The sequence below is a fragment of the Capricornis sumatraensis genome, chromosome 20, assembly GCF_032405125.1.
Source record: "Capricornis sumatraensis isolate serow.1 chromosome 20, serow.2, whole genome shotgun sequence".
NCBI lineage: Eukaryota > Metazoa > Chordata > Mammalia > Artiodactyla > Bovidae > Capricornis > Capricornis sumatraensis.
The window spans coordinates 32019212-32032450 of NC_091088.1; the positions used below are offsets into that span (position 1 = coordinate 32019212).

Below are 13239 nucleotides of genomic sequence, written 5' to 3' on the forward strand. Positions count from 1 at the left end.
AACTGGCTGAAATTTCAACCAGGAGATCTGGCTCCAGAGTCCAAAAGATATTTCAGAACAGTGTTTTTTGTTTTTAAATGTACAGATTAGCACTGGAAGTGAAAGGGGATAAGCAAAAATGTTAGCAGTGGCTTCCTCTGGTTACTAGGATCATATGTGATTTTTTACTTCTTTTTGCTCTTCTGACTTTTCTCAGTGAATGTGTATTGCATGACATTCAAGTTCTATTTTTAAAAATGAAAAATTAACAAATGCATAGGGGAACGTGCAAAGCTCTAGGGGTCTGATGAAACCAGAATTCCTGGGGGAATTCTAAAAGCGGTCTGAACTCTGCTTTTGTGGAGAGGGTATGTTCTTGGAAAACTCTAGGGAGGAAGGGTCATGACGGTAGACATTGAACTTGCCTTTCCATAAGTATAGAGAGGAGGAAGTCATTGTAAGCAAAGTGGATAACACACAGCTGGGGTGTGTGTGTGTGTGTTTACACACGTGCTAGGGTGAATTTTAGCCCCCAAATATATTATGATCCTAATTCCCAGAAGGGCTTCCCTGATGGCTCAGCAGGTTAAGATGCAGGAGACACAGGTTGGATCCCTGGGTCAGGAAGATCCCCCTGGAGGAGGAAATGGCAATTCACTCTGGTATACTGCCTGGGAAATCCTATGGACTAAGGAGCCTGGTGGGCTGCAGTCCACGGGGTTGAGAAGAGTCAGGCACGGCTGCGCACACGCGCACACAGACCTTGTTTGCAGTATGTGGGGTCTTCAGTTGCAGCACTCTTAGCTCACTCTTAGTTCACACTTCAGTTGTGAACTCTTAGCTGCAGCATGTGGAATCTGGTTCCCTGACCAGCGATCGAACCTGGGCCCCCTGCATTGGGAGTGCAGGGCCTTAGCCAGTGGACCACCAGGGAAGTCCCAATCCTAAGGTGCTTTAAACACCAAACTGACCAAAATGACCATACGTCTTTAGCCCCATAACCTATTGAGGACCTTTGAGGTCCTTTGAGGACCGAGATTTTTTTTCAGTTTATGTTGGGGCAGGGGTGGGGAGAGCAGCGTAGGCCCTGTGTGCCTGGTGATGCTCCAGTCCTGGGCAAGTGAGAATCCTGGCCTGTCCCACCTGAGCACATACCTGCTCCTCACCCATCAGGTGAGAGCTCTGGGTTCAGACCCCATCTCTCCGGTGATGGACCACCCCATTGACAGCACCCCCTGGCTCGAGTTTAAGCCAACTGCCTGGGCTTTCCCCTCAACCCCAACTTCTTTTTCCCAAGGCCTTCTGGACCCATAAACAGCAGCTCTCTCCCTCCAGTGGCTCAGGACAAACCCAAATCACCCTGGACTCTTCTCTGTCTCTCATGCCCCACATCCTATCCACCCGCAGCTCCCGCCAGCTCTACCTTCAGAATATACTGGGCCACCACCTCCACCCAGGCCTTCAGCATCTCTTTCCTGGATTCCTGCAATGACTGGTCTCCCTGCTCCCACCCCCATGCCCTAGGTCTGCTCCACACATAGCAGGAGAAGGGAGACTTTAACATGGAAATCCTATCACATCATCCTGCTGCTCAAAACCCTCCAAGGCAGAGACTTCCCTGGTGGTCCAGTGGCTAAGACTCTGCACTCCCAATGCAGGGGGTTCAGGTTCGATCCCTGGTCAGGGAACTAGATCCCGTCTGCTGCAACTAAAATCTCCCACATGCTGCAACTAAAGATTCTGCATGCTGCAACTTAAAAAAAAAGATCCCACATACTGCAACAAAGACCCCACATGCCACAAGTAAGGCCCAGTGCAACCAAATAAATAAATATTTTTAAAAAACCAAAACCTCTAAGGTACCTCAGGAAAAGCCAGAGTTATTCTAACAAACCTTCTAGATGAAACGTGATCTGATGCCTCCTCCACTGTTCACTCGTGGTCCTTACCCCTCCCTCCCCGCTCCCCTCGATTCACTCTGCTCCAGCCTCACTGGCTGCCTTCCTCACATCTACCGGAAGCCCCCAGGCAAACACCTGCCTCACGGCCTTAGCACTTGCTGTTCCCTCTGCCCTGAGCACTCTCCTAGGCATCCACACAGCCCCCTCCCTCAGCTCCTCCATGCCTTTGCTCTCATCACCTTCTCAGGGAGGCCTACTCTTACACTCTGTTTCAGATCACAGCCTCTCACTCCTCCCTCTACTGTGAAGTTGCTTCCTGGTGTGCCTGGCATGTCTGGCACACCGTGTGTTTACTTGGATTTGTTGATTGGAATTCTCCTGAAAGTTCCCCAGATGTAGGGCTTCTTGTCTGTAATCATCAGTCTTTTATCTCCGGTGCCTGAAACAGTACCTGGCACATAGGAGGTCAGTATTTGGCGATTGAATGAATGAGTGAATAAATGAAGGACGTAGACCTGAGCCACTCGGCCGCCCTGAGAGTGTGGTCGTTCCTGTACCACGGGCTGAGAATGGGGCGCGGGTGACATTTCCCCAACCAGGTACTGCTATGAGAAGAAATGGCCTGGGCTGAGTGGCACTGACACATGGCCCCACTTCTGCAGACACTGTATGTGACACGGGGAGACCCTGGGAGTGGCTCAGAGTGGGTGATTTCCTGCCAGGTGTGTGTTGTTCCTCAAAACAGGAATATAAGAGGCAATTCAGAGGGGACGGGGGCTTTCCGGGAGAGAAATACGCAGTCAGAAAGCTGCTCCTTCAGGCTCTCTTTTTCCTGCAGACCTGCGAGCTGGGGGAGACTTGTTGCCTTGTGTTACCCCACTTTGAACCTTGCACAAACACCCAGTATCTTTGTTTCCAGGCGTTTGCCAAATTAGACAAAGATAAAGAAATGAATCGAGGCACCTGTGTTGAAGAAACTTGAGAATTTGTGGCCCCAAGTGCCAGACTTTTAACTTTTTAACTTTTGAATGTGGGTCCTGGTTAGCAGTGTTGATGCAGCTTCTGTGAGCCTGTGAGGGGTGGTCTGGAAGGGGCTGGCTCACTCTCTGAAGTGAGAATGCTGCCTGCTGCAAAGAGGATCTGCGGGCCTGGAATTTCCCTGTGTCCCCTTGGGCAGGCCCCATCCTGTTCCTTTTCTTTGGGTTCCTTTAGCATGTTAGGCTGGGACTCCAAGAAAAATGTCCCAAGTTTAAATTAGCTTCGATGGTATGTGACAGAAAGCCAAGGATAATAATAATGGATTAAACAGCAGAACAGAAACACACAGACATAGAAAACAAATTTATGGCTACCAAAGGTGAAAGTGGGAGGAGGGATAAATTAGGAATTTGGGATTAACAGATACACACTACTCTAAAATAGATAAACAAGGACCTACTGTGTAGCACAGGGAACCATATTCAATATCTCATAATAACCTGTAACAGAAAAGAATCTGAAATATATATGTAATATATAAAATATATATATATAACTGAATCATTGCTCAATACCTGAAACTAACACTACATTGTAAATCAAATATGCCTCAATTAAAATATAGATAAAAGAAGATAAAAGTTTCCCTCTTTTATAAGCAGAGTCTAGAGATAGGCCATCCAGAACTGTGGCTTCATGATTCTCAGGAACTTAGACGCTATCTATAGTGCCACTCTAGCACCTTTAGTATCCAGCCTCAGGGTCTAAAATGGCTGCTCAAGTTCCCACCATCACATCTGTATTCCAGTCAGCGAAAAGAAGGAAGGGTTGAAGAATGGCATGTCTCCTCCTTTTAAGACCACTATCCCAAAGTCACATGGTTCCATTTATATCTAACTGGCTGATTGTTGTCATAAATAGGCTTTATTCCCTTGTCTACATACTCATCTAAAATTTAGGGATCTAGTATTAAGAGTATCAAGGGGAGAACAGATACTGGGGGACAATTAATGGTCTCTGCCCCAGTAGGACTTTTTCCTGGCTCCATACAGAAGCCGCTTACATGGAATATATTGTTGGGATTCCAATTCTGTCTGCCCTTGGTCTGAGGGTTGGAGGTTTGTTATGTCTGTGTTTAATGTCTGGAACCATGTTGTGTACAGAAACAGAGTTCACACATGGGTGCTGTGCCTCAACGGAAGAAAATTTTATAAAAGAGCTATGTTACGGCAACTCTCAGATACACATTTTCTTAATGACATCTCTGACATATATCCTCTCTTGGTGAGGCGGGCACCAGGACCACTGTTTTGCCATCACGGTACACCAGAAGTGTAGTCTGGTGGGAAATCCTGGAGGTGGTAGCGGAGCCCTCTTGGGAAATGCTGTACCAGCGACATTCCTGATGTCAGAGGAGCTGGGACTCCATGGGAAAGCACAGCCAGCCACAACCTCAAGACAGAGTAGGACTTCCCTGGTGCTCCAGTGGTTAAGAATCCACCTACCAACGCAGAGGATGCAGGTTCAATCCCTGGTCAGGGAAGGTTCCGCATGCCGAGGAGCAGCTAAGCCCACCACAGCTACTTCAGCCAGCAAGCTCTAGAGCCTGTGCTCCACAACTAGAGAAGCCACTGAAATGAGAAACCCTCGCACTGCAGCTAGAGAGTAGTCCCCTTAGAGAAAGCCCTCTTGCAGCAGCGAAGACCCAGCACAGCCAAAAAGAGAGAGCAATTCAGAAACATCGGATCCTGAATGTGAAGAAGTTTTAGGAAGAACTGATGCAGTTTATTTCACTTCTATTTTTTTTTCACTTCTATTTCAAGAATTTACAAGCATTGTACAGCAACTATACTTCAATTTTTCTAAAAAAATTTTTTTTAATTTATTTTAATTGGAGGTTCATTACTTTATAATATTGCAGTGGTTTTTCCATACATTGTCATGAATGTACACATGGGTGTACACATGTCCCCCATCCTGAACCCCCCTCCCACCTCCCTCCTCATCCCATCCCTCAGGGTCATCCCAGTGCACCGGCTGTGAGTGCCCTGCTTCATGCATCGAACTTGGACTGGTCATCTATTTCACACATGATAATACACATGTTTCAATGCTGTTCTCTCAAATCATCCCACCCTCGCCTTCTCCCACAGAGTCCAAAAGTCTGTTCTTTCCATCTGTGTCTCTTTTGCAGTCTCGCATATAGGGTCATCATTACCATCTTTTTAAATTCCATATATATGTGTTAATATACTGTATTGGTGTTTTTCTTTCTGACTCACTCTGTATAATAGGCTCCAGTTTTGTCCACCTCATTAGAACTGATTCAAATGCGTTCTTTTTAATAGCTGAGTAATATTCCATTGTTGCACTTCAATTTTTTTAAAAAGAAAAAACTTATAAGAGTGATAGATGTGGGTCTAAGTCTAAAATAATAAAATATTTTTAAAAATTAATTACCAAAAGTTCTGAATGATAGGAACTCATTATGTTAGTGACAGTTCTGCAGTTACTTTGTGTGTATAGTAGGAATGAGCAAATAAACAAAAATACTGGGGATGATGATAGCCAGGTTTCTCACTGTGGAAGAAAAACAATTACAAATAATGGAAGGGGGAGGTTAGAATAAACTGAGTGGTATTGAATTGGAATTAGAGATGTCAGTATAAATTCCAGATTTTTAACAGATATACAGATACATACATAGATGGAGAAAAGTGTGTGTGTGAGGCAGAAAAAATATAAGATGAGTTTGGAGTAAATTAGAAGCTACTAAAAAATTTTAAAAGACAGTGAATGGTGAAAGGACCCAAGAGCCAACTTAACTCCCAATGGCCAAATCTGGCACAATCAGAACAATAAAATAATAATGGAAATGGATTATAACCCATAGAATAAAATAAGTAATTGAATAAATCAGTGAATGGAGAAGAGGAGACGACTCTGTTTCTTCCAGGAGAAATCCAATTAATAAATGTAGAAGGGATGAAGGAAACAGAAAACGATCATCAAGAAAATTCCACTGTAATAACTGTAGGCAAGCCTCATCCACGGTTGCTAAAATTAGTGGGCGGAAAGTATGATGAGAAACAAGATGTCTGCGTAGTCTCAAAGTGTCTTCCCACGAGATACGTGTTAGTTACAAAGGGGAAAATAGTAACTTTACACTGGAGAAACCCCAGAACCTGGGTCAGGTGATCAAGCTTAAGGTTCCCCAGTAATGAGACATCTTGTACCCCGTGAAATGGCACAGTGGCAAGGGCGCATCTCTTCTGCTGTATTCTCGTGAAAAATACAAACCCTCGGTCTAATCATAAAAAAAAAAAAGAGAGACAAACCCAGACTGAGGGACAGTCTACAGATTTTAACAACTCAGTGTTTCTCGGGTGTCAGCATCATAAAAGACAGACTGAGGAACTGTCCCTGAGTGGAGGGGACCACGTGGCAGCTAAGGGTAGGGTGGCATCCTGGATGGGGAGACTGCTGGAAAACTGGTGAAATTCAGTGACCGTCTGCAGATTGCATCACTGGATTATATCAGTATTTTCTTTCCTGGTTTCTCTAATTGTTTAAGGTTCTGTAGCATGGTGACATTCTAGAGGAAGCTGAATGAGGAGTATGTGGGAAGTTTCTGTGCTTTTTTTTCTGTGATTTTTCTATAAATCTGAAATTATTTCAAAATAAAAAGTTAAAATGTAGGGGGCAGTATTAATGTCATCAATAATGTTTTTTTTTCTTTTCTATTGGTACATAAAATGTTAGTGTCAGCTCTAATTGATGGTATCTTAGATTTGATAAGATCTGCTATGTAGAATAAAAGTCTCCTTTTAGACTCTTCCAAATACATATTCTTCCTCTGAAATGAGCATTGTTATAGTTACCCTGATTCATTCGAGGACCTTTTTTCTTTTTTAATTTGCAAATAAATGTACCTGTTCCATGCGTGTATTTTTCACATAAGTGGGCTTATTTATTTATACTTATTATTCTGTGCCATGACTTTTTCTCTTACCTGCCTATTTTAGAGTGCCTTCCCTATCTGTTTGAGTGGAGCTGCTTCATTTTTTAAATAGCTGTGTGGTGCTCTGGGGTATAGATGTGCCAGGGTTTATTTAACCATTCTCCTGACATTTATTTTCCTTGTGATGATTCTTTTCACTGTTTTTCCTATTCCAAAGAGCGCTGCGGAGTACACCCCTGTGCATAGCCTCTTCATGTTTTTCTTCAGGATAAATACCTAGAAACAAAATTATTGAGAGAGATTTGCATTTTTACAAACTACCAACTTGCCCACCAAATCAAGTTGAACCCACTGCAGTCCAGCCAGTGGTGTATGAGAATATGTATTGTTTCCCCACAATCTCATTGACACTGAATGTTACCAATCATTTAATACTTTACAGTCTGAGCAAAGAATCATTCATTCATTCATTTCATGCCATTCAACAAACACACATCGTGTCAGAAAATATTAACAATTTATTTTCATTATTATTGCTGTTGTCATTGTTGTGGGCAGGTGATGGGGAAAAGCATTTCAGGCAGAGGGAAGAGCATGCACAGAAGCACGTGCTTCCTGCAGGAGTAATGGGCCGACTGAGTCAGCCGGGGTCTTTAGCTGTGAGTGTCGGCATCCAAATATGGCTGCCTTCAGCACAGTGGGAGTCTGTGTGTGCATGTGTGTGTCTGTGTGTGTGTCTGTGTGTGTGCGTGTGTGTGTGTCTGTGTGTGTCTGTATGTGTCTGTATGTGTCTGTGTGTGTGCATGTGTGTGTCTGTGTGTGTGCGTGTGTGTGTGTCTGTGTGTGTCTGTGAGTATGTGTCTGTGTGTCTGTGTGTGTGCATGTGTGTGTCTGTGTGTGTGTCTGTGTGTGTGTCTGTGAGTGTGTCTGTGTGTGTGTCTGTGTGTGTCTATGTGTGTGTGTGTCTGTGTGTGTGTCTGTGTGTCTGTGTGTGTGTGTTTGTGTCTGTGTGTGTGTCTGTGTGTTGGCAGGGTGGCGGTGGTTGTGGAGAGATAGGAATTCACGAGCCCAAATCAAGGAGGAAGCAGGAGACGTGGTCTAGGTCAAGTTCAGCATCAAGCAAGGGGCTGTAATGGGAGAGGGAATGGAGGCTGGCCAGAACACGAGCTCATGTTCCCTGCAGCCTCCTGTTAGGCCATCTACCCCAGGGAAACAGAACCTGTGTGGAGTAGGGTTTGTTTGTTGTTTATGGGGTGGGGGGGCAGTCGGCCACAATGCAGCCTGCAGGATCTAAGTTCTCTGACCAGGAATTGAACCTGGGGCCCTGGCAGTGAGAGCACTGAGTCCTGAGCCACTGGACCACCAGGGGATTCCCTAGAGCCGGGTTTAAGAGCACGGGCTCTGGGGTTGCTCCCTGGATGTGCCACAGGGGACTTGTACCAGTCACTCCCTCCATGCGCCTGTTCTTGCCTCACCTGTGAGATGGGGATGCTGAGGGAAGGTCTGTCTCCATCCCAGGCCTCTGAGGTCAGCGTCTGGACAGTGAGAGTGATATGACAAGGGGCCAGCTACTTGGACAGCTCTCAATCCCCTACACAGTGCAGCTGGAAGCAAAGTTCCTGATTTCTGGCTCCCTGAGTTCTGGGACTTCTTTTCAAACCACAGTGCTGGCGTGGTGTGGGTAGATGGAAGGGCATCAGGTGCCCAGGCTTGAACGTGAGTCTGAACCTGCCCTAAGCGACCTCCTTCTCAATCTGTGGCACGGACCCTTCCCCAGGGCGGAGCTGCCCAGGTCAGATTGGCTCTGCTCCTTGTTCCATTTGCTCGAGGCTCTTCTCGTAACGGGATGTCATAACTAGGACTTTCAGGAGTGCAGCAACCACAGGGCGCCTTGGACCAAGATCCTGGCCATGACCTGGCAGAGACGCCCTCCCTCCAATGACTAAAAAAACAAGAAAGTCCACTTCTTTTATAGTTTTCTTTCTCCCTGTCCCACAAGATCTGGTTCACCTGCATACGCTAACTTCACCCTGTTGGTGTCTGGCCTTCCTTCTCCTTCAGCTCTTGTGTCTCTCAGGGGGGCAGCTCAAGGCGTTTTGGGGTGGGGAGCGATGCTCCACTGTGCTGCGGTGTCCCCAGGCAGCCTTCCTTGCCTCTGACTCCTAACCACTGTAGGCGCCCCCGCTTGCTGCTGCTGCTGCTAAGTCACTTCAGTCATACGACCCCATCGACTGCAGCCTACCAGGCTCCTCTGTCCATAGGATTTGCCAGGCAAGAGCACTGGAGTGGGTTGCCATTGCCTTCTCCTCCCGGTTGCTGACAAGCTCAAATCCCTGCATGTATTTCCAGATGCCCCCTACTACTGACTGAGCTGGGCTTCTCCTCAATGATGGCTTTATTCCATAGGATGCGTAACTGCCACTGATCAGTTTAATTGAAGCATTTATTGAATAGGTTCCGGGCTTCCCAGGTGGCTCAGTGGTAAAGAACTCACCTAGCTAATGCAGGAGATACAGGTTCAATCCCTGAGTCGGGGAGATCCCCTGGAGAAGGAAATGGCAAGCCACTCCAGTATTCTTGCCTGGGAAATCCCATGGACAGAGGAGCCTGGCGGGCTACAGTAGTCCATGGGGTCACAAGCAGTTGGACATGACTGGGTGACTACGCACCAACTACACACCTCAGGAACGATCATAGTAATCATTTACATTTCAAACCCTGTTAAGTCTGAGGGTTCACATGGCCCAGGTCTCAGCACAGAATCACATTTAAAGAAGCACAAAATCAGCAACCAAAAGTAATAGAAAAGAAATGCAATTCCTTTTAAAGAATTCACCCACCTTCACTCTGCTCTAGGGCCCCTTTCCGTCACCCAGCCAAAGAGCCCTTGCTTTCTCTCCCTCATCCCTTTCCTGTCCTTTTATTGCAAACATCAGCAGAGCCTCCCTGCCAGCAGGTATGTACCCTTCTCAAACAGGAGACAAGAGAAAGAGAAAGTCCTCCAAGTAGGCAGAAGAAGGTTAGGAGGACCCCAATCAACTCTGTGATTTTTGTCCCATCCAAATGGGTATAGAAATCTTCTATTTTAAAAGCATGTTTCTCAGACTCACAGATTTAGAGAATAAACTTATAGTTCCTGGGCTGAGGGGAAGACTGTGGGGAAGGGATAGGGAGTTTGGGATGGCCATGTACACACTGCTACATTTAAAAAGGATAAGCAACTAGGACCCACTGTATAGCACAGGGAACTCTGCTCAATGTTATGTGGCAGCCTGGATGGGAGGGGGGTTTGGGAGAGAATGGATACACGTGTATGTATGGCTGGGCCCCTTTGCTGTTCACCTGTAATTGTCACAACATTGTTAATCGGCTACACCCAATACAGAAAAAAAAAGTTTAAAAAAATAAAAGAACACCTGGTATATAGTAAAAATACTAAAAATTACAAAAACATTTCTATCTGTTGTCTTTGTTGTACCTCAAAGCTTTCGGAGGTGGGCAAAGGGAGGCTACCACTCCCATTTTGCAGCTAAGCAATCCTGTTAGTGGCTCGCTCAAAATAGAGCTAGGCAGTGAGTGATACAGAAGAGATTCCGGTGACTGCAGGCCTAACCACTGAGAAGCTGAGGGTTGGAATTCATCCCAGGCCCATTTGTTTCTAACACTCTGTGTTGCATTTAGGGACATGGGGGTTAAGAGGAGGGGAAAGACAGAGTGAAAAGGCCCATCGCTATGGCTCCAAGACCCCCTCCCCCCCGGGCACCTCCCACCACCCCCTGCTCTGTGCCCCCGACTCTGTACAGACCTGACTCAGGCTTCCTTGCAGGACTTGATAGGAATCTCACTCTCTTTTTTGAAAGCATTTTTCCAGCTTTATTGAGATACCAAAGTTGACATATAACATCATATAATAAGTTTAAGGTATACAATGTATTGATTTGATAGGAATCTCGTTTTCTTGTAACATTGTCTAGCTGCCGTCTTTTACTTTTTAGAAATCATTTCTTTCTTGACTATGCTGGCTCTTTGTTGCTGCTCTGGGTTGTGCAGGGAGCAGGGGGCTTCTCTCGCTGCGGAGCACAGGCTTCTCGCTGTGGAGCACGGGCCCTAGGGCGCCAGGCTTCCGCACCTATGGCTCGCTGGTTCTAGAGCACAGGCTCAATAGCTGTGGCTCACGGGTTTAGCGGCTCTGTGGCCTGTGGGATCTTCCTGGATCAGGGATCGAACCCACGTCTCCTGCATTGACAGGCAGATTCTTTACCTCTGAGCCACCAGGGAAACCCTGCCTTTTTTCTCCCGATCACAACTCTCTTAGGAAGGAACTTGACTGCCACCACCCTGTGGGAATGCCTGCTGTGGCCTCTGTTCTGGAGCCCCACACCACCACCTGCTGGGCCGTGGGCTGTCCCTGTTTTCCTGGGGCTGAGACATCCCCGGTTCTCTGGAGTATGAGGTTTCTCTTTGCAGCCCCCTTCCCCACCACCCCCTCCCTCACAGGCCATCTGTCCCTGCACTGCCCACTCTCAGCCCTTTTAATAGCACCGTCCTTGGGGAGGATGGGTCTCCAGGGTGGTTTCGTAACAGACCTGGGTGAAGGCGGGGACATCCCAGTCCTGCCAAGGCGTTTAATTGAGTCGGGTATTCAGGGAGGTTGGAGGCGAAAGATGCCCTAATGGGGAAGAGACTTCCAGGGTGGGGGCCCTTCTTTCAGCTCCCCACCGGATGGAGGGATGAATGTGCACACATCAGAAAGAATGGAAGAGAAAGTGGGGGAGGGGAGAGAGGACGCCGTTCTAAAAATACAGCCCGTGTGCATTGTGTTAGCCGGTTTCCCTGGAAACCACTGGGAACAGAGAGCTCCAGGGTGGCACAAGGTGCGGGGACCTGGGCGCCTGGGTGGGCAGGGGCCTTCCTGCCTGGTCTCTCCGTGCTGGGGACCAGCTCTGCCAGGGTTGGCGGCACAGAGCTGGATTAACTTTCCAGCAGGCTTGGGTGGCCAGCAGCGCCCAGCCCAGCCTTAGTGCATCTCAACCCCAGACTAGACTGGGGTGGGGACCACCATGCAATCACAAGGCACCATCTTGACAACATTCTGAGGGCTAATGCTTCCTGCTTCTGATAGCATGGAAGGAAGCCCAGGGGAGGTCTGGAGCTGCAACCTGGTCTCAGGACCGCCCACAGGAAATGAGTTCCAGCAGATGTCCTTGGGTCCAGGCAACCACTGTGCCCACTCCCCATCACTAGAGCTTCTATAGGGAGAAGCCAAAGGAGCAAGGGTGGGCAAGGATGGGGGGCACCTTCTTGACCAACCAGCTAGTGGGATGGTCAGCCTTTCAGGGCAGAAAGGAAAGTCTGACGGCTTCACCTTTAAGAAAGACTGATAACAGAATTGGGAAGGAAGGAGAGGGGAGGGAGGGAGGCTGGGAAGAAGAATAGGAAGCCGTCCTTCCAGGACAGACAGTGTTACAGAACCAGCATGGGGCTGGATGAGGAATCCAAAGACTCCATTTCCAGGCCTGGCCCCATCTGGGCTTGCCGTGGAACTTCTCTGAGCTTCGGTTATCTCATCGCATTTCCCATCAGGGTGAAATCTAACAACACAGGAAAGTGCCTTGGGAGCCATGGAGTGCTTTGTCAGAATAAAGAATTGTTAATGATCTTCAGGTAGTCTTTCTTAATGGTTTTTTTTTCCTCCCTGACTTCAGACTGTAGGCGCCAGTTTTCTGTCCTTCACTCTGGGATAATACCTGTTAACTTTATAAAAAGCCTTCCAGGCTGTTGTTGTTGTTGTTGTTTTGGTGAAACTATTCATATTTCTCATAATTTGGATAATATTGTGTGTGTTATAACTTCTTTTTAAAAATCTATTATAACACAAGCATTTTCTCATGTTATTAAATAACCTTACAAGTCATTGTCTTCCCTATTTGTGGACACTTGGCTCCTTTTGTTTAGTTTTTTTTTTTTTCCCTATTATAAATGGCACTGGGGTGAGCTTTCTTAGAGATAAATCATTAGATGCTAGTTTTCCTAAGGAAAGCATATGGTTTCCTTAGGAAATTTCTCCCAGGGAGAGGACTGCTGAGTCCAAGAGTAAGAACCTTTTAAATGATTTTAATTCAGTTCTGTAAAACTGCCCTTCAGAAAGACGTACCAATTTATACACTCACAGCAGTATAAGGAAAGTGCCCATTTTGGTGCATCTTTGCCAGTGCCGCAAACCGTACCAATTCCATTAGCCAAAAATATATATATATCTTTGATGTCTAGTGCGCTTTAATATTTCCCCCTGTATTTATTGGCTAATTGTAATTCTTTTATGAGTTCTCAGCTCGTATCCCTGACTAGCGTTTCTCTTGGTGCATTCTTATTTATGCCATCCTACAGTCCCAGCGAAGAATGGTGGTGCCAGGCTAGATG

At 46.7% G+C, this 13239-nt stretch overlaps 1 non-coding gene across 1 annotated transcript; it reads left to right on the top strand.

The window, feature by feature from the left end:
* The first annotated feature begins 1594 nt into the window (after positions 1 to 1594).
* On the top strand, positions 1595 to 1667 carry TRNAG-CCC (transfer RNA glycine (anticodon CCC)). Its single transcript has one exon. It is a non-coding gene; the product is annotated as a tRNA-Gly (tRNA).
* The last annotated feature ends 11572 nt before the right edge of the window (positions 1668 to 13239 follow it).